The 23,226-nt window shown below is 50.8% G+C and overlaps 1 long non-coding RNA gene across 1 annotated transcript; it reads right to left on the bottom strand.

The window, feature by feature from the left end:
- Window positions 1-20,837: 20,837 nt before the first annotated feature.
- LOC130541149 (uncharacterized) lies at window positions 20,838-22,510 on the bottom strand. The gene is made up of 3 exons (XR_008955194.2): window positions 22,224-22,510; window positions 21,833-21,982; window positions 20,838-21,239 (listed from the first exon to the last, which is right to left on the bottom strand). It is a non-coding gene; the product is annotated as an uncharacterized LOC130541149 (long non-coding RNA).
- Between the last annotated feature and the right edge of the window lie 716 nt (window positions 22,511-23,226).

The following is a 23,226-nucleotide window of genomic DNA, read 5'->3' as shown; positions in this document are numbered from 1 at the left end:
TAAGGGATCCAGGATATGTAAAACACTCTTGGAAATAAAGAGCAGTTAGAGGATTCACACTTCCTTATTTCAAAATTTACTATAAAGCTACAGTACTCAAAGCAGTGTGGTATTGACATAAGTATAGACATATATATCAATGAAATAGAATTGAGAATCCAGAAATGAATCTTCACATTTATAGTCAATTGATTTTTGACAAGGATGTTAAGACCATTAAATGGGGAAAATAGTCTTTTCAACAAATGGTGCTAAGACACCTGACTATCTACATGCAAGGGAGTGAAGCTGGACCACTATTTCATGCCATATAAAAAATTAACTCAAAATGGGTCAGACCTAAGAGCTAAAACTATAAGTCTCTTAGAAGGAAATCTGGGGGTAAATCTTTGGTTTCTTAAATATTCAGGTAGAAGGCTGGACTCAACTCCAGAAGTGGGGCTTAGACTCTGGACCAGATTGAAGACTAGCTGAACCAAGGAAGAGGCAAAAGCACTCTTAAGTCTCCATAAGACACACCCACCAATGCCACGTCAGCTTACCATTGCCATGGCAAGACTGGAAGTTACTGCCCCTTTCTATGTCAATGATCCAGAAGTTACCATCCTTTTTCTAGAAATTTCTGCATAACCTGACCCTTAATTTGCATGTAATTAAAAGTGGGTATAACTATGACTGCAGAACTACACCTGAGCTGCACTCTGGGCACATTGCCTATGGGGTGGTCCTGCTCCGCAGGGAGTAGTACCTCTGCTGCTGCCATACACTGCCACTTCAATAAGTGTTGATGTCTAACATCACTGGCTCACAGTTGAATTCTTTCTTAGGTGAAGTCAAGAACCCTCCCAGGCTAAGTCCCAATTTTAGAGCTTGCCTGCCCTGCATCACCAGCAGTTTGAGAGGCCAAGGTGGGAGGATTGCTTGAGGCTAGGTGTTCGAGACCAGCCTGGGCAACACAGAAAGACCGTACAGCTACCAAAAAAAAAAAGTTATATATATAATATTTTTTAAAGAATAATGCTTCTATGTGGCCAGGCACAGTGACTCATGCCTGTAATCTCAGCACTTTGGGAGGCTGGGGTAGGCAGATTGCTTGAGCCTAGGAGTTCAAGACCAGCCTGGGCAACATGGTGAAACCCTGTCTCTACAAAAAATGCAATAATTAGCTAAGCATGGTGGTGTGTGCCTGTAGTCCAAGCTACTTGAGAGGCTGAGGAGGGAGAATCACTTGAGCCTGGGAGGTTGAGGCTGCAGTGAGCTGTGATCACACCTCTGCACTCCAGCCTGGCTGATACGGCAAGACCCTGTCTCAAAAATAGAAAGAATAATACTGCTAGGAACATTTGTGTACTAGTTTTTGTGTGGACATGTTTTCACTGCTGTTAGGTGTATTCCTCGGAATGGAATTGCTGAGTCGTATGGTAACTCTGTGCTTAACCTTTTGAGGAACGATTAAATTGTCTTCCAAAGTGGCTGCACCATTTTACATTTTGCAGTGAATGAGGGTTCTAATTTCTCTACATCCTCACTAACACCTGTTATCTGTCTTTTGATGATAGCTATTCTATAGCTATTCTATAACCACATGGAAGCATTATTCTTTAAAAAATATTATATACATAACTTTTATAATATTATATATATAACATCTCATTGCATTTTGATTTATATTTCCTTGATGGCTAATAATGTTGAGCATCTTTTCGTATGCTTATTGGCTCTTTGTATATTTTATTCAGAGAAATATCTATTCAAATCCTTTGCCTACTTTTAGTTGGTTTGTCTTTGTATTATTGAGTTGCAAGAGTTTTTTTATATGTTCTAGATACAAATCTCTTATCATATAGATGGTGTGCAAAAATTTTCTCCGATTCTGTGAGTTGTCTTTCCACTTTCTTGATGGTGTCCTTTGAAGCACAAACATTTTTCATCTTGCTGAAGTTCATTTTATATATTTATGTCATGTGAGCAGTGTGGGAGAAATTGCCCCTGCTCAGATGCCCTGACTTACGTGCTCAGGACAAATTCCCAGAGGTAGACTTTCTGGGTGGAAAGGCATGCATGCTCCTACGAGTTCCTGCAGCTGTCATTAGTGTTCAGGAAGATGTGAATGGCTTTGTTTTCTACAGGCTGAAGGGGCATGGAACTGGCGTCCCATCCCAGTCTGATACTCTCTGAGCTTCTTGGGGCAGCTTCTGTCTGCCTCCAGGGCCTAGAGAGAGAAGGAGCATGGCTGCATTTCTGTCCTGAGTTGAAGTTGTTTGCTGATGACCCCAACTCCTGGGACCTGCCTCACTGCCCTATGCCAGTGCAGGGTCAACTCCACATGCAGGGGCCCAGCTGGGTGGTGGCCCAGGCATAGACCTTTTTCCAGCCCAGTTTTCCCTCCATATGAAACTGTCCCTTTCTCTAGGAATGTCCCAGAATCAAGGAGCATGCTGTGTTGAAGGAAAACTTCAGGGTGCAATTCATCCCTTTGGTGGCTTTAAAAATAGACCAGCCATTATGCAGGTAATATGTTAATGTCAGGATTAGCATAATATGGTAATTGGCTCAGAGGCCACCGGGCCCACCTCATCTTTGGAGAGTCAAACCCAAGTATATTTAAAGCAAAGAGGTTGCTCCCTGGCAAGGCTCTCCTTCAAGTAAACCCACAAGGAGGGAGGAAGAGCAGAGGTCCCAGAGATGGCTGAGAGAGAGCATCTCAGAGAGGAAGCCATGCAGGCAGAACAATCCAGCACCAGCTGCCGGTGCCAGAATTGTGCATTCATAAATGCAAATGGATCCGCCCGGGACCTGGAGTGGCGGGCAGGAGATAAATGGAAAATTTTGGAATATAATTAACGTAATGGTAGTCCTCCGGCCCCGCAGAGTTCAATTTGCAGAAGCAATGTTTCAATCCTGGGCTGTTTATCACACCATGGAGGCTGGTTACGCAGAGATAACAGAAAAGCTGTTGTGTGGTCTGAGCGGTGATTTGTCTTGGAGAGGATCCTGATGGCGATGTTTAAGGAAACGTTATTACCAAGACATGTTGGGGAAAATGAGTGGGTCCGGTTGGATGACTGGCCTCCAAGCACTCTTGATAAGACTGACAGTCTTGGTGAGCCTGTGAAATTGCCAGACCCCAGATTTCACCCCAGAAGCAGGAGTTGGTGGGCTGAGAAGCCCAGGCTGGGGCTTCTGTGGCCTCCTCTCAGGTGACCCAGCTGCTGTATGCGACCCTGGGGGAGAAAGAACTCTGTGTCTTTGGAGGTAACCGAAGATAGAATAAAGGCTTGGAGGTGGTAGTGGATGCTGCCAGTTGCCTAACTAATAGCTACTCTCCCTGATTTTGGTCAGAGCTGCAATATGCCCATTTAGAGCACTGGTTCTCCCAGCCTCCTTTGCAGTTAGAGGTGGCCTGATGGCACTGTTATGGTAAAAAAGATGTGAGTGACAGTCACTAGGGATGGCTTTTAGAAAAGCTTTGTAAAAGGACCAGAGCCAGCTGCCATTTTCCTTTTTTGGAACTTTGTGTTATAAAAAAATTCCTGCCTGGAATGCAGAGGTAGTGTTTTGATCTTAGCACCTATTTTGTGACCATGGGGATCAAAGTCACAGGCAGAGGATGATGGAGTGACAGGAGGGAGGGAGCCTTGGCACGGATGACATTGTTGGACTGAACCAGCTGAATGTGATCTCTGGGCTTTTCCATGAGACAAAACTCCTTACTTGCTTAAGCTGCTGGACTCTGTGATGCTAACTGGCCCAGTGTGATCCTGCATGTCTCTGGAGCTCAGGAGAGATGCTGGACATGCCACTCTGGTAGTTATCCCCACGCAGGTAAGAAATGAAGCCCTGCCAGGCATGAGTCCTCCTGGGGTGAGGAGAAGGGCATCCAGAGAAAGCCCAGGACATCAGCATTAGAGAGAGGCAGGTTGAAGAACCAGAGCCCTCCTAAGAGTGAGGAGGGACAGAAGAATTTGGAGAACAAGGTGTTACAGAAGTCAAGGGTCTCCAGTTTTTTCAGCCACTCCTGGCATACTCTCCCAGATAAATAAAAGGTACTTCACCTGCAATGGCCCCTAAGTGGAATCCATCCTCTACCCTCAGACCTCCTCTTCCGCCTCTACTGTCCATCCAAGTAATGGCTTCGTCACCCACCTACATCCCTTCTCCCTCACACACCCTCCCTTGTGAAGCTCTTCCCTCTCCCCTCCATTCTATCTCGATCTCTATCTCTAACTCTATCTCTGTCTCTGTCTCTGTGTCATAGTCTAAGCTTCTAGCATGTCCTGCCTAGACCATTTCATTGTGTCCTGCCTGGACCATCATGTCCTGCTTGGACCTTCATTGAATGTCAATACATCTTCCATCCAGCCTTTCTGTGCATGCTGACATGGCTTTCCAAAAATCTTTATGTTACTCCTTTGCTTAAAACCCTTCAGTGCCTTCCCTGCTGCCCCCGCCACCCCCAATAATCTGCTTGGCATGGACTGAAGGCTCTTTATTATCTGGCCCCGCCCCATCCCTCTTTAGCTGATACTGTAGGCATTTCAGATGATTCTGTTGCCTAAGTGAGTCGTGTTCTTCTAGCATTCTGAGGCTTTGCTATTTCCTCTTCCTGGAATGCCTTTCCCCTGGCCCTAGTGGTGAGCTCCTGCTTATCCCTAGCGAACCTTGTCAAGCTCCTCTTCTTTGAAGCCTGGGTTCTGGGGTCAGAATTAATTTCAATTTCACTTTCATTACTATGGCACTTCACTTGAACCCAGTGAACTGAGAAACTCAGCATACTGCACATCCACACCCACATCCCTCACCAGAATGTGGGCTCCTTGATATCAAGAACCATGTCTGAGTTAAAGCACTCAACACAAGGCTTGGCTTGGTGTTTCGTGAGTCATTGTGGGATGGTGGATGGATGGATGGTTGAGTGACTGGATGGATGGATGGATGGATGGTTGAGTGACTGGATGGATGGATGGATGGGTAGGTGGATGGATTGGTGAATGAATGAGTGGATGGATGAAAGATGAGTGGGTAGATGGATGGATGAGGGGGTGGGTGGATGTTTGAGTATATGGGTGGATGGATGAGTAGGTGGATGTATGGATGGGTGGGTGGATGAATGGATGAGTGGGTGGGTGATGAGTGGGTGGGTGAGTGGGTGGATAGACGGGTAGATGTATGAACGAGTGAAAGGGTGGATGAGTGGGTGGATGGGTGGATGAGGGGGTGGGTGGATGGTTGAGTAGGTGGATGTATGGGTGGGTGGGTGAATGGATGAGGGGGTGGGTAGATGGATGGATGAGTGAGTGGATGACTACATGGGTTGATGAGTCCAGTGGATTCATGAATGGACAGGTGGATGGATGGGTGGGTAGGTGGATGGGTGAGAGAATGGAAGGACAGATGGATGGATAGGTAGGTGGATGGAAGGATGGATGAGTGAGTAGGGGGGTAGATGGGTGGGTGGGCGAATGGATGGGTGGACGGCTGGATGGATAGATGGATGAATTACTGGGTGCATTCACTTGTTCTTTCCTCTGCCTTACCTGTTTTCATAGACCTTAGCACCATCTGCATCATGAACATTTACTTATTTTTTTACATATTATCCACTTTACCAAACTAGAATGTGAACTTCATGAAAAGAGAAACTTGTTGAAGACTACTTTCTCAAAGCCGAAAATTGTTTCAGACACATAGCAACTGCTCAATAATAGCCAATTAACAAAGAAATGAGGCAGAGGCCTGGAAGGAGGGTCCAGGTCTTCTTTCACCAAGCCCAGGCCACCTTACATGCTCTAATGTGGTGTCTTCTTCCATTGAAATAAAGGGACACAAAAAGGGATGCCTAGACTCAGGGCCAGTCCAGGTCCAAATGGGGAAGAAGATTTGCCCTTGAGCGACCGGAATCTTGGGCAAGTGTGTTACATGCTGTATTTCTGACTCAGAGCATGAGGGAGAATAGAGGAACAAGAGGTGGGATGCAGCTTGTATGAAAGGAAACTTCTGAATGGGCACAGGGAAGGCTTCCTAAAGGAGGAGGTACCTGAATTGGGCTTGGAAGGATATTTAGGATGAAGATGGCAGATGCAGGCATGGAGGGGCAGAGGTGAGTGGAGTTGGGAAAGAAGGCAGGGGCCAGTTTGGCCTTAGGGAAGGGTGCAGTGGATGGAGGGATGGGCAGGAAACAGTTGGGGAAAGTAGATTGGGAGCAAGCCTACTTGTAATATCTGAGAAATGACCTAGAAGAGGTATCTAGGGGCACTGAAAAAATAGGCCAACACAGGTGGTGCTCTTGGTAGGACCTTGTATCATAGGGCTTGCAGATCCTAGCAGCAGGTGTGTGCGTGGGGCTGCCCACAGGGTGTAGCTCAGAGGCGGACATGTGACCCAAACTGGCCAATCAGGGTCTTCTCTGAGAGACTCTCTCTCTCTCACTTCCTGGAGCAAGACAGTCTCTGAGCCTGTCAAGGGTGAGACGCCGTTGAACCAACTTCCCAGTCAGTGAAGATGAGAAGAAAAGCCAGGAAAGCCCACATGCCACATGGGGCACCTGGAAGACTGGCTTCGTGGGTGCAGAGGTAATGCCAGCTTCTGAGTTGTGGGCAAAAGCCAGGATGAGAGTGAGGTGCCTCTTGGGCTCGTGTGAAGGGAAATTTCTACAAGGTCACTGGGGAAGACTTCATAGAGGAGGTGGTGTCTGAACTGGGCCTGGAAGGATATGTAGGATGAAGATGGGCACATGCAGGCATGGGGCCCACCAGCCCTCATCCCTTGGGAGTAGAGCACCTGGCTGACTGTCCCTGGAGCTCATGCAGAAGCTGGAGCCTTTGGGGGCTTGGTAGGAAGATGTGAGCATGTGGGGCACACTGAACATGGAGAAGAGAAAATGCAGCAGCTTTGCTCAGAGAGGCTCTTTCCACCAGGGCCCGCGGGCCGATCGCCCAGGGCTTGGCAGGGCTGTGGCAGCACTCCTACGCCAGCTCAGGTGCAGGAGCAGGGCTGGGGGTGGAACCAGGAGAGTGAGGTCAAGGCTAGAGGGACGGTGCCTGGCCGTCCTCACACCTCAGCTGCCAGAGGTGGCCTGGGGACCCACTCCAAAGCCCCTGGGTGAGCCCGCCTGGAGCAGAGCCCTGCAGCTGCCCTGGGCGCACATGGCTGGTTGCTAAGAGACCAGAGCCTGGAGGCCGACAGCCAAATTTCAGGCTGTGACTCAGTAAGGACCCTGGCTTTTGCCTGTGGCTCATGGAGTCTTTAGAAACTGAATTCTCAGACAGCCACCTGAGGTTGAGGGGAGTGGGGCCTAGAGAAATCCCACAGCTGGGAGATAGGGTAGCTCGAGCTCAGCCCTCCCATCCTGCCCTGGAGCCAGTCCAGATGGGCCCAGAGGGGTGGCACAGGGAGATGCTCCCAGTGGGCACACTAGCTCCCCAGGGCTCCTTGTGCTGCAGGAGGGATGTCTCCAATGTCACCTGGACCATGCTTATCCTCCCCCAACCATGCTTAACCTCCCTGTGTGCCAACACATGCACACACGTGCATGCACACACCCCACGCAGACACCAGACATACACACAGCACACTCGTCACTCACACGCCACACACCCATCACACACACATGCCACACACATACTACACGTGGTTGCAGTCACACCAGATATATATGCATGTTCCAAGATATCACTTTTTCTCTCCTCCAGGCTTCCTTCTGCCTTTTTCTAGAAAATCTCTAAGGTCCTGCATTAAATGTCAGGTCATGGGAAAGGCTGTCCCTGAACCCGTTCAGCCGGGAGACTCTGTGATCCCTTACAGAGCACGGCCTATGGTGCGATTGTTGGTTGAGGGACTGAATGCACCTTACACTGTAAACTCCTTCGGGTCAGGAGCCGAAGCTTCTTCATGGATTATAGCCAGTACGTAACTCAAGACAGGCTTTCACCAAATGCTTATTAAATTAAATGAAGAGGCCAGGCATGGTGGCTCACGCCTGTAATCCTAGCACTTTGAGAGGCTGAGATGGGAGGATCACCTGAGGTCAGGATTTCAAGACCAGCCTGGCCAACATGGTAAAACCCCGTCTCTACTAAAAATACAAAAACTAGCCAGGCGTGGTGGCGGGCGCCTGTAATCCCAGCTACTCAGGAGGCTGAGGCAGGAGAATCACTTGAACGCAGGAGGCAGGGGTTGCAGTGAGCCGAGATTGTGCCACTTCACTCCACCCTGGGTGACAGAGCAAGACTCTGTCTCAAAAAAAAAAAAAAAAAAAGAAAAGGAATGAAGAGATGAATGAATGAGTGACAAAAAAACAGAACCAAGATTTGTTAAGTGCTGGGCCAGAGCCCTTTCTTCTGTCTCTCTCTTTTGAAAGGATAAGGATATTTTACTCATTCTGCTTACGTTTAATGCATTTTGTTATTTTAGCTCAAACATAATTGCCTTTTCAGCATTTTTCTTCAAAATGATGATTTAGGGTCATCCAAATCTCAGTGCACATAGTGATAATATTTCTATATGATTTCCATTCAAAGTGAAGAATGTAAAATTTGGGGATGCTTTCAATAAGATCTAGTGAACAAAAGGAGCTTTTGCCCAAGATGATATCTTTTAAAATGTGCTCTATAAAGTTGCTTGGGGTGTAGGAGAACTAGATGATGGGGCTTTTCTAGGAACATCTGCGGACAGGCTTCCAGGCCCTTCCCAGAGTCTCTGCCCATCCAGGCCTTCTCCCCGGGGCCCTGAGGCCTCCACCACCTCCCCTCCAGCTTGCATCCCCGTCTACAACTATCTGAAGGGTCCCGACCAACATCTGCACCTTCCCCACCAGGCTTTACTCCCAGCCTTCTTTTTGAACAGGAAGGCATCTCGAAACTCAGTGTCCCAGGAATAAACTGTTTGTATGTACCCTCTGAGCCTCTGGAAAGAGGCTCATCTGAATCTTCAGGAGCAGGTTGAACAGCATCAGGAAGCAACAGATGTTTCAGCCCTGTCTAGGGCTCCATCGTTCTAGGTGCAGAACATCTAGGCCCTCTCCAGCCAGGGTTTTTTCCTGGACTGAGAGCTGATTATTTTATTTTATTTTATTATTTTATTTTTTTGAGGCAGAGTCTCACTCTGTTGCCCAGTCTGGAGTGCAATGGTGTGATCTCGGCTCACTGCAGCCTCTGCCTCCCTGGTTCAAGTGGTTCTCCTGCCTCAGCCTCCTGAGTAGCTGGGATTATAGGCACCTGCCACCACGCCTGGATAATTTTTTTGTATTTTTAGTAGAGACGGGGTTTCACCATGTTGGTCAGGCTGGTCTCGAACTCCTGACTTCAGGTGATCTGCCCACCTTGGTCTCCCAAATGCTGGGATTACAGGCATGAGCCACTGTGCCTGGACTGTTTATTTCTAAACCTAAATTTAAGCTTTCATTCTCTCCCTCCATTTCACTCTCTGCCCTGAGTGTGGGTCATGGTCGTCTTAAGATTAAAAACCAATGATCGAGTGGATGAGTCAAAAATGCTGGACTGATGTCTTGATTTGACTTCCCACTCTGCCACCAGTGGTAAGTCAGGTTTCTCATCTGAGCCTCTGTTTGCTCACCCTGTAAAGTGGGAAAATCCTATGACCCTATTTTTGTAAAGATAAGTCAAGAAAATGAACTGCTATTAGCGGAGGGCTTCATGACCATGAGAACTACAGAACCTGAAGAAAAGCATCCAAATAGTCCGGGTATTCGTGCATGGTGAACCCCTGGAGGCACATTCCTCTGTGACCGTGCATGCGTGTGCACACATACGAAGGTGACTGGCTCTCCCGCGACTCACAGAGGTGACTCCGGCAGAAACACAACGCCAGCACAGCAGGTCCTGGGGTGGGATGGTACCTCCTCCTGGGTGTCAAGTGGAGACCAGAAGTGCAGAGGACCAACCTCCTAAAGGCAGAAGAAAATGGCAAGTGGCCAATCGTTATACGTTGAGGCTACCATTGCATGTTCTGGGTTTACCACCTCCGTTTACCAGCCCGGTAGCCCTGGGCCTATCACTTAATATTCTTGTGCCACAGTTTCTTATCTTCAAAATCTGGATAATAACAGTAGCCACCTGCTCAGGATGTTTTCAGTTGCAAAGACCAGGAAACCACAAGAACCCAAATGGGCTTTTAAAGTAAATGTCAAGATGACATTCGTTTGCTAAACTGAAAGGCTCAGATGAAGTGTGACTCAGCCGTTCAATGATGTAACAGAATATCTACTTTTGTTTTTTGCTTTCCCTCTACTTTCCTTTCTATGACATCAGATTCATCCTAAAGCTGGCTCCCTTTAGAGTCCAAAGAGGTCTGCCAGTGGCTCCCAGGCCTGCATGCTTCCTTATTAACATCCTTTGAGAGAGACAGAGTTTCGTTGTCTCATGCAAATATCACTACAGGTCCAAGTCATTCCTCAGAGGCTGGTATTACTCTGATCGGACCAATCTCAGTCCACCCCCAAATTGGAACCAATTACTAGGCCAGGGGATGGAATACGCTGACTGGTTCAGATCAGATCACATGCTCCAGGCCTGGGACTGAGAGTAGAGCCAGTTTACTTGGACATCCAAACGGACATAGGGGATGGTGGGAAGGGAGAATAATGTTAGGAGGTGACGATTATTTATTATAGTCCTCACAGCCCTTGGCTACCCAAGGTTCATACAGATCCTTCCTCTTCCCATGAATATTCAAAGTTGCCTACATCCATATAAACACAAAGAAGACAACCAAAATCTCTTCCAGCCTTCTAGGGACTGCCTTCATCTCCCAGTTCAAGATCTCATTCCAGGAATATTTACAGTCCTTCCATCAACTCTGGATGGAAGTTATCATAGTACAGGGAAAGAATAATAAAGAGAAATTAACTCACAGGACCGAGATGTCCAGCAGGAGAGAGGCTCCTGGTGTGGTTTGGTTTAGAGGTTCTCAATGGCATTGGTGCTCCAGATGTTCCTCTGTAATTCTCTCATATCAATCCTTCACCAAGCAGGGGCTTTTCCCCAGTGGGGTTTCCTTATAGCTGCCAACAGTTCCCAGAGTTACTTGGGCCCTTGTCCCTGTACCATGGTAGCAAGAAGGCAATCAAGTTTTGAGTCATTGCAAATCGGCCAGCATAGACTTTTGAGGTTGCAAGCAACAGAAATGCAACGCTAGCTTAAAAGAAAAGGGAAGTTATTTGTGGTCCGTGTGCCTGGGATGGGGAGGACACTGGATGTCCCATAGCAAGGGTGACAGGGCTCAGGCCACTTCAGCCAGGTTCTAAGGGGCAGCCCCATTGCTGTCGTGGATGGGCAGCACCCTCTGCCTTCCCCTGCCCTCCCTGAGCTGTGGCTCCTCAGTAAGGAGTTGGACACACAAACCCTCAGGTCCCGGAATCGAGGGGACCCTGAAGGGCATCCACACACCCGAGTATCATGGTACAGCAACACACGTGCCCCCATGAAGGGAGAGTCTAGACTCCCCAGCCTCCCATCCAAGGCCAGCAGAAGCGCTTTTGCCAACATGCAGCCGGCTCCGCATGTTACCTTCTCAACCCAATTAAAGGTGGCTCTAGGGAGCGAGCTCGGAGCTGATAAATGTGCAGAAAGCAAACTGGACGCAACCGGAAGGCAAAATCTTTCCCATCACATAGACCCAACTAGCCGAGCCTGTGCTCTGGTGGTCACATGGGATCTTTCCCATCACATGGACCCAATTAGCCGAGCCTGTGCTGTGGTGGTCACATGGGTAGCTCACAGGCTGTGGGAATCCGGAGCTTGCAGTGCAGTGATGCTGTGGTCCCCAGGCATGGCCACTTGCCCTGACATAGCCTGAGTCTCCTTCACAGAGGTTTGGGTTGTGATTTTAATATAAAGGAATTGTCCTGGGCCCACATGATAATACCTGCCCTATTAAAAATGCTTTTTGTCCCTGACACCTGGATGAGGCCCGAGGACAGGTGTGTGGGCAGGAAAAGTTCAGAAAGGAGCTGAGATTGAGCGAGGCCCTACTGCATACCAGGACTGCCATTCCCTGCCTCATCGCCATCGCCACAGTGCGGCCCCGTTATCCCCACATTCGTTTTCCTACGTGTGTGTTGGGGAAGGGATTTGGACTCTAAACGCCCCCTCCCCTAAATCTGGAATTGGAAATTGCAGACATGGGGTGGGAAGGTGGGGGCCCAATGAATAACTGATGGATGAATCAATGCCATTTTGAAACCTGCATTTCAACTTGGCAATATATTTGCATCGATCAGGTTGATTTCAACGATGCTGCAGGAACAAACTGTCAAAGTCCCAGTGGCTTCAGTCAAACATGTGTTTCTGCCCAAGCAAAGTCCACGACAGGTGCAGGTGATTCCCCAGAGCCACAGTCTCCCAGGGATGGCTCAGCTGCCCCAGCTGACCGGAGCACCAACATCCCAGAGCAGCAAGTCAGGAGTGCGGGGCCACCCTGTCCGTTACAGTGGAAAGGGGTAGGCAGAGTGGTCCTTAATGCTTCTCCCTGGAGGTGACTCATCACTTCTGCAGACAGAGCAGGTCATAGGGTCACCCCTGATTTCAAAGGAGTGTGCACCTGGAGAGAGAGGAGAACCAGAAGTCCTGGTTCTTTCTTCCCCAGTGCTGGTGGGCTCTCTTCTCCAGCATCACCTAAAAACTTGTTTGTCTTGGACTTGGCCTCTATCCTAGAACCTTCTGCTTCTCTGAGGCAGCCCCTCTGTCTGGTCTGTGTGGATGAGTGATTTCATAATATCTGATAAGCTCTTATCCGAGCCCTGATGAATTGGAATGGGGCAGACAAGGAAGAGTAGGTCCGGCTGTTCTGGGGCATAACAGTATCGGCCGTGGGCACAACAGTATTGGCCGTGGGCACTGCAGGGTGGACAGGGGCACCCTTCTCTCTGTGACTCCTTCAACCCAACCAGTGGTGGGAAGGACCATATATCCTGTGCCAGAGACTGGTTCCAGGTGCAAGTGTGCAGTAGGCACCAGGGAGCTGCCCCCGTCCCACCCTCTCAACTCATTCACCTGGCAAATCGTGCCTTCTCAAACCCAATTAAAGGCAGCTTCAGGGAGCAGCTGACAAATTTGTAGAAAGCAAACCGGACAACAACCAGAAAGCAAAATCTTTCCCATCACACAGACCCACATTGAGGCTCAGCCCCCAAGACCTCTCTTGATCCCCTGTACACCCCTACGGAGAGGCCTCTCCATTTTTCTTGATGAGGAAACAAAGCTCAGAGGAAAGTCACTTACAGAGCCAGAAGGAACAGAGCTAGGAGGCTGGAATAGGCCATTTGCATTGCTATAAAGGAATGTGAATACCCAAGACTGGGTGATTTCTGAAGAAAGGTTTATTTGGCTCACAGTCCTGTAGGCTGTACAAGCAGCATGGAGCCGGCATCTGCTTCTGGGGAGGCCTCAGGAAACTTACAATCATGGCGGAAGGCAAAGCAGGAGCCGGCGAATCACATGGAGAGAGTGAGCAATAGAGAGGGAGGTCTCACTCATTTAAACAACCAGACCTGTGTGAACTCAGAGCAAGAACTCACTCGTTACTGCGAGGAAGGCCCCAGGCCATTCATGAGAGGCCCACCCTGTGCCCCACACACCTCCCACCAGGCCCCACCTCCAACACTGGGGATCACATTCCAACATGAGATTTGAAGGGGACACACATCAAAACCATATCAGAGGCCAACCCCCCAGCTTGACTCTGGGTCCTGAGTGCCCCCCACTCCCCTTTGCTTGGCTTCCTGCTTGGTGGAATGGAAGAACTGTAAGAGTTAAAGAAAGAGGAGGCCAGGACTGGTGGCTCACGCCTGTAATCCCAGCACTTTGGGAGGCCAAGGCAGGTGGATCATGAGGTCAGGAGTTCAAGACCAGCCTGGCCAATATGGTGAAATGCCATCCCTACTAAAAATACAAAAAATTAGCTGGGTGTGGTGGCAGGTGCCTATAGTTCCAGCTATTCAGGAGGCTGAGGCAGAAGAATCACTTGAACCCGGGAGGTGGAGGTTGCAGTGAGCTGAGATCGTGCCACTGCACTCTAGCATGGGCGACAGAGTGAGAAGCAAGCAAGCAAGAAAGAAAGAAGGAAAGAAGGAAAGAAGGAAGGAAGGAAGGGATGTCATTTTTGGTTTATGGTCATGCTGACCTTGGCCGTTAGGCTGATGCCCTTTGGATTTAGGCAGTTTTTGATCAAGGTGCTCGTCCAAGATGGCAATGCTCCTACTCTGTCAAGAATGACCTCCCCAGCCTGAATCTTGTGTGTGCCAGTTATGAGTCACCTATTGCTGTATAACAAATCACCCCTAAGCTTAAATCAATAGCATCCATGGTCTCGCTGTTTCTGGGGTCAGGCATCTGGGGGCTCAGAAGGGTTTCCTGGCTCAGGGTCTCCCACAGGTTGCCGGACTCTGGTGCACACAGAGCGCTTGGCAAACATGCCGTGAAGGCATGAACAAGCAGCCTGCAGGCTGGGGGCAGTAGGTGCAGAGGGTACAGGTGAGGCCTTTCAGGTGCACAGTGTCTGGCATAGATCAGACACAAAAATATATTGAATGAATGAATGAATGAATGAACGATCAGGACAGATCTCCATTTTCATATTACTACTTCGTCCTGGGCAAGTTATTTCACCTCTTTGGGACTCAGTTTTCTCATCAGTAAAATGGGGATAATAATGCCTGTCTCATAAGAATCCATGTTTAAATAGCAAGTCTAGAAGAGTGTCCAGCATATAACAGGTACCCAGGATGTCTCTTTGGTTTAATCCACCCTAAGAGTTTGACTTCCTCCTTTTGATTCAGTGATTGGCTTGGTGGCGACTTTCCAGAATGGAATTCCTTATAAGGGGCCTTCCCAGATTGGAATTGCATGGTGATCTCGAAGCTTGCAGACATGGAGCAGTTGCCACCAGGGCATGGCTCCTGTCATCCCGCAGCCTGGGAAAGGCCACATAGAGGCTGTCTCTTTGGCCTGGTGGCAACTGTGACTCACCATCACCATCCCGACCCCACCCTCAGAGCAGGTGGCCTTCCCTCCAGGACGTGGGAAGGGCCGCTGAACAGGATGGCATGGACAGTCCCAGCTAAGGCTGCTCAGACTGGACTCTGAGACCCTGCACACTGATCAACCTGTGGGTGAGCCTGGTGGATCCTGTCCCATCTAGTCTGTCGCTGGCTGAGCCGAGGCTTCACATATGCCATGCCATGCCCTTCCTGAGCTTCAGTTTCGTGATGTGCGATGTGTGCAGGGGATGAAACAGACCAGGCAGTCCCCCTGGAACCTCATAGCTCTTGGTGACCATTCCACTCATGCTGGTGGCGGCCGGTTCCACGGTCCGGATGCTACCCCCAGTTCATGGGCTCTTTCCTGGTCTTTTTTGCTCTGTCCGCTGCCCTGGCTGGTGCATTCTGACTCTGTAGATGGCCGGGCTGAGGGTGACACCAGGCCCCAGTGTGCTGAGGCTATGAACACCCAGCCTTGCTTGAGTCCTGGGTTTGGGATGTAAAGGTTTCCCAGTCTGCTAAAGCCACACCCTCCACAGCCACCCCAAAGCCGAGCCTTTGCTTTCGGGATTCCTGTAATCCTCATGCAGCATGGGCAGCCCTGGCACCTGTGCCCGCATGCTCAGGGAGGAGGGATGGCCCCACAGCACCGGGGGTTCTTCCAGACTCAACAATGGACCGACCCCACACAATGCCCTAAAAGGCAGGGTTATTGGTGGCAAGGACCTGACATTTCCTGGGCGCCTTCTCCAAGCCAGGCTCTGGGCCAGGCACTGGGCAGGGATGTGGGCCCATCCAGCCCTGCCTTGAGCACGGCCTGGTCCCTCAGGGGAGACAGACATGCAGAGAAAGAGCCTCCAGCGTGGGGGTGCTACGTGGGTGGTCTGTTCTGCAGGCGACCCTGGGGTTTCAAAGGAAGCATGGTTGATTCGGATCATGCTCCAGGAGCCCTGAAAGAGGGGAGGCTTTTCTGTGTTTAATAGACAAAGATGCCAAAGCTCAGAGAATGAATCAGCAGTTCAGAGAATGAGTCAGGAATTTCCAAACTAAGCCAGTTTCACAGACACCCCAGGCCTGGGCAGCACGCACAGCAGGCATGTGATTTCCCCTTTTCCGGGTCTGCAGGTTGACTGTGGTTCCGCTGATCCCAACTGGCTTTGCCTGGGTGACTCAACCTCGGCCTGTGTGCGGTCGACAGGGACAGGTCTGGGTCAGCTCCTGGCCCAGGCTGCTCCAGCCGATCTCGGGGCCGATCACCAGAGTGCAAACCTCAAGGGCACTCTTAAGGCCTTTGGTCACATGGCATTCACTTGATTCCATTGGCCAAAGTAAGTGACTTACCAGGATGGACAGGGTGGGGAGTGCCCTCTAACCACGCGGGAAGGAGGTCCTGTACTTCATCACCCAGTGGTGGAGCAGGAATTTGAACCCAAGCCTGACTCAGAAGGCCTTGGCACCATCGGCCTCTCATCTGAGGTCATGTGCAAGGGCCCTGGCTTGGGGATCCATGGATGACTGCCCTTCTGCCCACCGTCTCTCAGAGGCATCGCTGACAGCTCAGGGGGCGGGTAGACTGGAGCAACAGAAAGCACGGGGCTGCCCCTCAAACACAGTCGGTACTACGGGTCCCTGCGAGGCTCTGGCCTGACTTTGTATGGAGGCTGCCCCACGCCCCTGTGTGGCTTGGGTTCCTGACCTCTTTGAACCTCATTCTACACCTCTGTAGCATGGGGATCACAGTCCTACTTAGGTTATTGGGCTGTGCTGAGAATTAAGTGGGATAACACGTGGCAGCCTTTTTGAAACAGCTTTTGCCATCCTGCAGGGCTTCATAACTCCCCAGCTGGGTCCAGCCTTGACATTTACATAGAACTGTCTTATCCATAAAATTGCACCTGGTTCCCACAACAGCCCTCCAGGGAGGTATTCCTTTCTCCATTATGCAAATAATGAGATTTCGGCTCAGAGAGTATGAATCATTAGCCAAAGACGTGGCTCTGGCAGCAACAGCCCCCAGGCCTGTCTTATACCCCGAGAGGGGATGCCCCATCTCCACCCCAGCCAACAGAGCGGAGGGCACGTGCGTGCAGAGGAGGGGCAACAGTGTCCTCTTCTTCAAGGAGGCCAGCTCAGTCTGCAGGGCCACACATCCACACGACTTGGACGCCCTCCATGTCCTGGGGAACGTGTGAGTCAGAATGCCTGGGAGACGAGAATGCAGGCCAGGGCTCCCTGGGAGTCCGGACGGCAGGGCTGTCTGCATGGGCGGTGAAGTACAGTGGCTGCAACCACTTTGTTCATTCATTTTTTTCATTCATTCAGATGTCCACGGAGCATGGCCCCTGTGCCTGGTCCAAAGCCAGGGTCTCAGGAGATATATCAGACAGGGACCCTGTACCCGGCCAGCTATCGGAACCTTGGCACAAATGAGACCTCAGAGCACAGCGTCCTCACAAGTAGTCATCAGTCTCAACTCACCTTCCCACCAGTGATGGGGGGCTCACTCCCTTGCAAACCAGCCCCTCCCAGGACTAGACAGCTCTGCTGTGAAAACATTCTTTTCTTTTTCCTTCCCTCCCCTCCCCTCCCCTCCCCTCCCTTCCCCTTCCCTTCCCTTCCCTCTTTTTTTTCTTTTCTTTTTTTAAAAAAGTTTGGCTGGCCACGGTGGCTCATGCCTGTAATCCCAGCACTTTGGGAGGCCGAGGTGGGCGGATCACGAGGTCAGGAGATCGAGACCATCCTGGCTAACACAGTGAAACCCCGTCTCTACTAAAAATACAAAAACATTAGCCAGGTGTGGTGACGGGCACCTGTAGTCCCAGCTACTGGGGAGGCTGAGGCAGGAGAATGGCGTGAACCCGGGAGGTGGAGCTTGCAGTGAGCCGAGATTGCGCCACTGCACTCCAGCCTGGGCGACAGAGCGAGACTCCATCTCAAAAAGAAAAAAGTTTCATTGTGTTTGTTTTACTGTTACAAACAGTGCTCCCAGAAACATCTGGGATGTGTCTCCTGGTGTACATGGGCAGGAGATTCTCTAAAAAATGTTGAAGGGGCCGGGCGCGGTGGCTCACGCCTGTAATCCCAGCACTTTGGGAGGCTGAGGCCGGTGGATCACAAGGTCAGGAGTTCGAGACCCGTCTGGCCAACATAGTGAAACCCCGTCTCTACTAAAAATACAAAAATTAGCCCTGTGTGGTCGTGTGCGCCTATAATCCCAGCTACTAGGGAGGCTGAGGCAGGAGAATTGTGTGAACCCAGGAGGCTGAGGTTGCAGTACTCCAGCCCGAGCGACAGTTCGAGACTCCATCTCAAAAGAAAACAAAAAAAAAAATGTTGAAGGGAACTAACTACGAGTGCTCATCTTCACATTTACTAGATAATGCCAAATTGTTTTCAAAGTAATCACACCAATTTACACAATGACTATTTTATTAATTTCTACAAATTCTATTTCAAATCTTCTTGGTTATTTTATTTTATTTATTTTTTAGAAACAGAGTCTTGCTCCATTGCCCAGGCTGGAGTATGTGGTGTGATCACGGCTCACTGCAGCCTCAAACTCCTGGGCTCAAGCAATCTTCCCACCTCAGCCTCCCAAGCAACTGGGACTACAGGCAAGCACCACTATGCCCTATTAATTTTGAAATTTTTTATGGAGATGAGGTCTTGACATGTGGTCCAGACTGGTCTTGAACTGCTAGCCTCAAGTGATCCTCCCGCCTCAGCTTTCCAAAGTGCTGGGATTACTGGCTTGAGCCACCATGCCTGGTCCATTTTTAGAATCTCTTGTTCCCAACTCATATTTTGAACTCTCCTCTTTTTTGTGTCTTTAATTATAGTAAACAGACTTATTTTATATTCCTCATCTGATAATTCTGCTATCTGGGGACCCTGTGGGTCTGATTCAGCTAGGTGAGGTTTGTGCTGGTTCTTACTCATGGTGCCCTGTTTCCTTGTGTGTTTAGTGACTCTCAGCTGTAAGATGCTCCTGTGGTTGGAACGTCACCTTAATTGCTCCAGGGGGATTTGCATTTGTTTGTGAGAAGTCTAGAGAAAGCCATTTTCATCTAAATTCTCAGCCTGAGGTTTTTGCACACAGAACTGGAAGTGTCAATTGTCCCTATGAACTTGTTTGAGGGCTGGCTTGTGGTCATAAAGCTTCAGGGGTAATTTTCCCATGCCATTTATGAAAGTCTTGGTAATACACCAGGGCACAAACTAGACCCATTCCTTGCCATCCTAGGTTTCCAAGGCTCATTTCAGGTCACCATGGTTAGCTGGTGACAGACACAGAGGCTTTCATGAGCATCTGAATGATGGCAGTACGGCTCACCATTTATTGCATCGGAACCTTAGTGGGTGCTGGGCATATGATACTCACTTATTTGTCAGCACAATAATCCTATGAAGTAGGTATAAGTATTATCCTGTCCATTTTACAGATGAAGAAACTGAAGTTAAAAAGGGATATCTTTATCCTCAAGGATATCTTGCCCAAGATCCCCCAGCTGGCCGGCCTGCGTACATGGGCGCTCTTGGACTCTGGGCCTTCTGCACTGAGTTTTTGTGGGTTTGGTGTTTATTTCTGTTACTGTTATATTTTTCTGGCACCATCAGGGGCTTGAGTCCCCGCTGCGCGATCGTTTGCTGCAGTCCCTGGTTCAGACCGCACAAAGCCCCTCCCTGGCGGAGCAGGCTTGTCCCTCACCATGTCAATGAGTCGTGATTCATGCTACCTTTGCTCTGGATTTAGAGGCAGGGAAAGGCGAGGGAGGAGGAACACCTTGAGCAAAATGCCATTTCGTGTTGGCAGCCAGGCAAGGCAGCCTCTGTCTGCCCAACCGATAGACAGTGGTGGAGTTCTGGGTACAAGCTAAGGATAAAGTTAACATGGGCAGGGGGGAAAAATGCCCTCTTCCAGAACAGACAGCTGGGTCCCAGCAATTCATGCTCCCTGGCTTCCTCCACTGCATGCCATTTGCACGTCCTGGCTGGAGACACGCTTACTCCAGCCTCTCCTGGGGTCAAAGAGGGGGTCATCTGCCTGGCGCGCTGCCTGACACAGAGCAACATCAGGGGCTAATCAGGGGCCGGCAGGTCATTGGCCTAAAATTCTCCTGAGCAGCAGCGTTCCTGAGTGTCTCACCCTGTGCACCTGGAGCCAGTGTGACAAACGGGCCCCTCGGCTATGCCGCCCTCCCGCCTCAGCCCACACAGCCTGCCGTCCCTCAGCCTCTGATTCCCATGCCCGGGGCTGGGTGGTGCTGGGGACACAGAGGAGCCAGCCCCCTGCACTGCCTTTTGGGAGCTCCACAGTCTGGTGGGGACTCGGGCACAGACAGAGATAGTGCAGCTGTAGTGTGGGAGCTCCGTCTGGAAGAGGGCAAGGAGGGCTTCCTGGAGGAGGTGTCAAAGAATAGGTAGCATGAGTAGAAGGAGTAGATTCTCTCTCCTTCTGAACCTGGCTAATTCCTTCCTGACCTTCAGATCCAGCTCAAACATCACCTCCTCCAGGAAGCCTTCCCTGATCTCACCCACCTGGAATTCACTGTAACAGATGGAAGGGCCCTGCCCCTCTTCTTCCAGGCTCCACTAGCCTGAGCTCCAGGAGGCAGGGACCACATGAGCTTCAGCCCCTGGAGACCCCCCTAGCATCCAGCAGGAGGCAGCATACCGATTATGGGTGCAGGTTCCGTCACTGCCTAACAGCATGGCAAGGAGCTTAGCTTCTCTGGGCCTCTGTTTCCTCTCCTGTAAGATGGGGTTACAAGAGGGCCACCTCCTAGGCCTGTTGTGAGACTTCATGGGTAACAGAGGTTGAGGCCGGAGGATAAGGCAAGTGTCTGAAACACGTTAGCGATGTTTATTTACTAGACTAGTGCCTGGCTCAGAGCATGGGCTCTGTAGACACTGGTAGAATACATGCACGGTGGCTTGCTCACTTCATTTATTTACGATCTTCCTCCCTCCCTGGTCTGTGGGCCCTGCGAGAGCAGGGCCGGTGCATTCTCGGTGCCCAGCACAGCCGGCCTGTCATCAGTGCTGCGGGAGGGACAGGAGGGCCTGCAGTGAGGCACAGGCCACGTCCCCTGCACGCCGACTGGGTTAATCCTCTACGGCTCAGGGTCCTGCAGGTGACCAAGGTGGAGCTGGGATTTGAAGCCGAGCCTCTGACTCCCAAAGCCAGATGGGTCTAGGTTGTTCTGCTCATCCCAAGCTGGGCCACCGCCTGTATCAGGTTCTCCTGCAGTGTTGACGTCAGAAGCCTCTTCATTTACTTGGGGGCCATTACATTAGCAGTGAGGATAACATCGCTAAGGTGCACCAAGGGCGGGCCGTGTTCCCTCAGCCTGGCTTTGTTTAAGCCTCCCAGTAATCTGGGGAGGAAAAGTAGGAGAAGGACCGGAATCTTCCATGCAGTGGGCACCCGCCACCCACCAGTCTCCATGAAGATGCCCCATCACCCCCAGGATCTCACTGGAGGCTCACAAAGCGGTTTGTCTGACTACTACTGGAAGCCTGGAAGCACTCACAATACCAGGGCTTGGAAAGCAGCCGACAGAATCATGCATGTGCGTGTACACACATGCATGTGTGTGAGTGTGTGTGCACACATGAGCACATATGTGCATGTGTCTGTGTGTGTGTATATGTGCGTGTGTGTGCGCAGACACCACCAGCCTCCCTTTGCAGGGGTGCAGTACTGGAGGACCGAGAGGGGCCACACATGCATGCGGCTGGTGGGGGCTGAGCTGAGCGTTTCTGTCACTTTCTCCTTCTGGTGACTGTTCCCCTCCCCAGAACAGGAGTCTGGGCTCCAGGTACAACTAGGCCCACCTTGCTTCTCACTGGGGACTGGGACTAGTCAGCCTTGGGGTAACATGACAGGCTCCAGGGTTCCGGTTCCTCGCCATCCTGGCCCCGCGGAGAGACTTCAACTCCAGGAGGATTCTGGACTTTTCTGACAATCCCTGAGACAGCACCTTCCTTCCACAGCCCCAAGAACAGAAAAAAAAATAGCACAGAAAAAAAAAACATAGTTCAGAGAGCCAGTTTCGCCAGCAGGATTCTAAAGGGAAGTTTCATGGCCACCACCGGGGAAGGGAGTTCCTTCCTCCAGGACTGGCCTGAGGCCCTTTCCCCTGCCCTCCCTGCTCCCACCACCTCCCTCTCACTCCCTGCCGCCCTCTCCCTCTTGCATCTCCTCAGCTACCCCTTTCCTTCCTACCCGCCCTTCCCCAGGAGTGGGTGACAGTCCTGGCGCCTGTGTCCTCCGGGCTTGCTGGGCCCACCTTCTCCTTGTGGTCCTGGTCCTGACCCTGCAGCCACCCAGGCAAAGGAGGCCGCCTCGCCCTGTCTGTCATCTAAGGGCCCTCTGGGTGGTCACGTCACCCTGTCACCTGCCTCCAGACCGAGGCCACACAGTGCAGGGTCACGTTTCAGTTCTCATCTCCCAGCGAAATTATCTCAATTTCTTGGAGCCTGCTCCAGAATTGCTTTTCCCTAAACCCTCATTACCGAGAACACAGTCTTAGATGCTATGTACTTCTCAGGCATCCTCAAAGAAGCCCCTGAATTACATGCGAGCTGCCCCTGGCAGGTCCCCACTCAGGGCGGCCACTTTGCTGTCAACAGCAGAGCTGGCGAGGGGAGGTGCCTGGTGGCTCAGGGACCAGAACGTGCGGCTCTCAGATAAATTGAGTTTTGCAGCTGAACTGTCTAATTCCTCGAGGAAATTGTCAAACCATGTCCAGGGAAATCCTGGTAAATCTTAGAAGTGGCTGCTAGAGGCTGAAAGTCAGAGACACCAAAGGTTATTAGGAAAATTACTCCTCCTGGCGCTGGGGGTGTTGGGGAGAGGCACAGTTTGAAGCAAGGGCTGATGGCTGCGGAGGAGGCATGGCTGGGGGAGGGCGGGGGCTGGAGGCTGTGGCCTGGTCTGTGGGGCCATTGTGGCTGGCATTTCCCAGGGTGTGGCTCCCAGGCCTGTCCATTGCACCTGCCCCCCAGTGCTGCTGGTCCCATTTGCTCTCCCTCCTCTGGTAATTCAGAACAAATAGAGCTGAACCCAGCAGGTTCTTCCCGATGCCAACCCCACTGGCATATCATCTCTGCCACTCAGGAGGCAAGATCTCCAGGCATGTGGAGATGCTGGGGTCTGGACCCCAGGGTGCAGAGCTGACCGTTAACAAGAAAGAACCGCCAGGAGGGGACACCAAGGCATGAGGATC

This window comes from Pan paniscus, chromosome 23 (assembly GCF_029289425.2).
Source record: "Pan paniscus chromosome 23, NHGRI_mPanPan1-v2.0_pri, whole genome shotgun sequence".
Classification (NCBI taxonomy): domain Eukaryota; kingdom Metazoa; phylum Chordata; class Mammalia; order Primates; family Hominidae; genus Pan; species Pan paniscus.
This window is presented reverse-complemented; position numbering and strand designations above follow the sequence as displayed.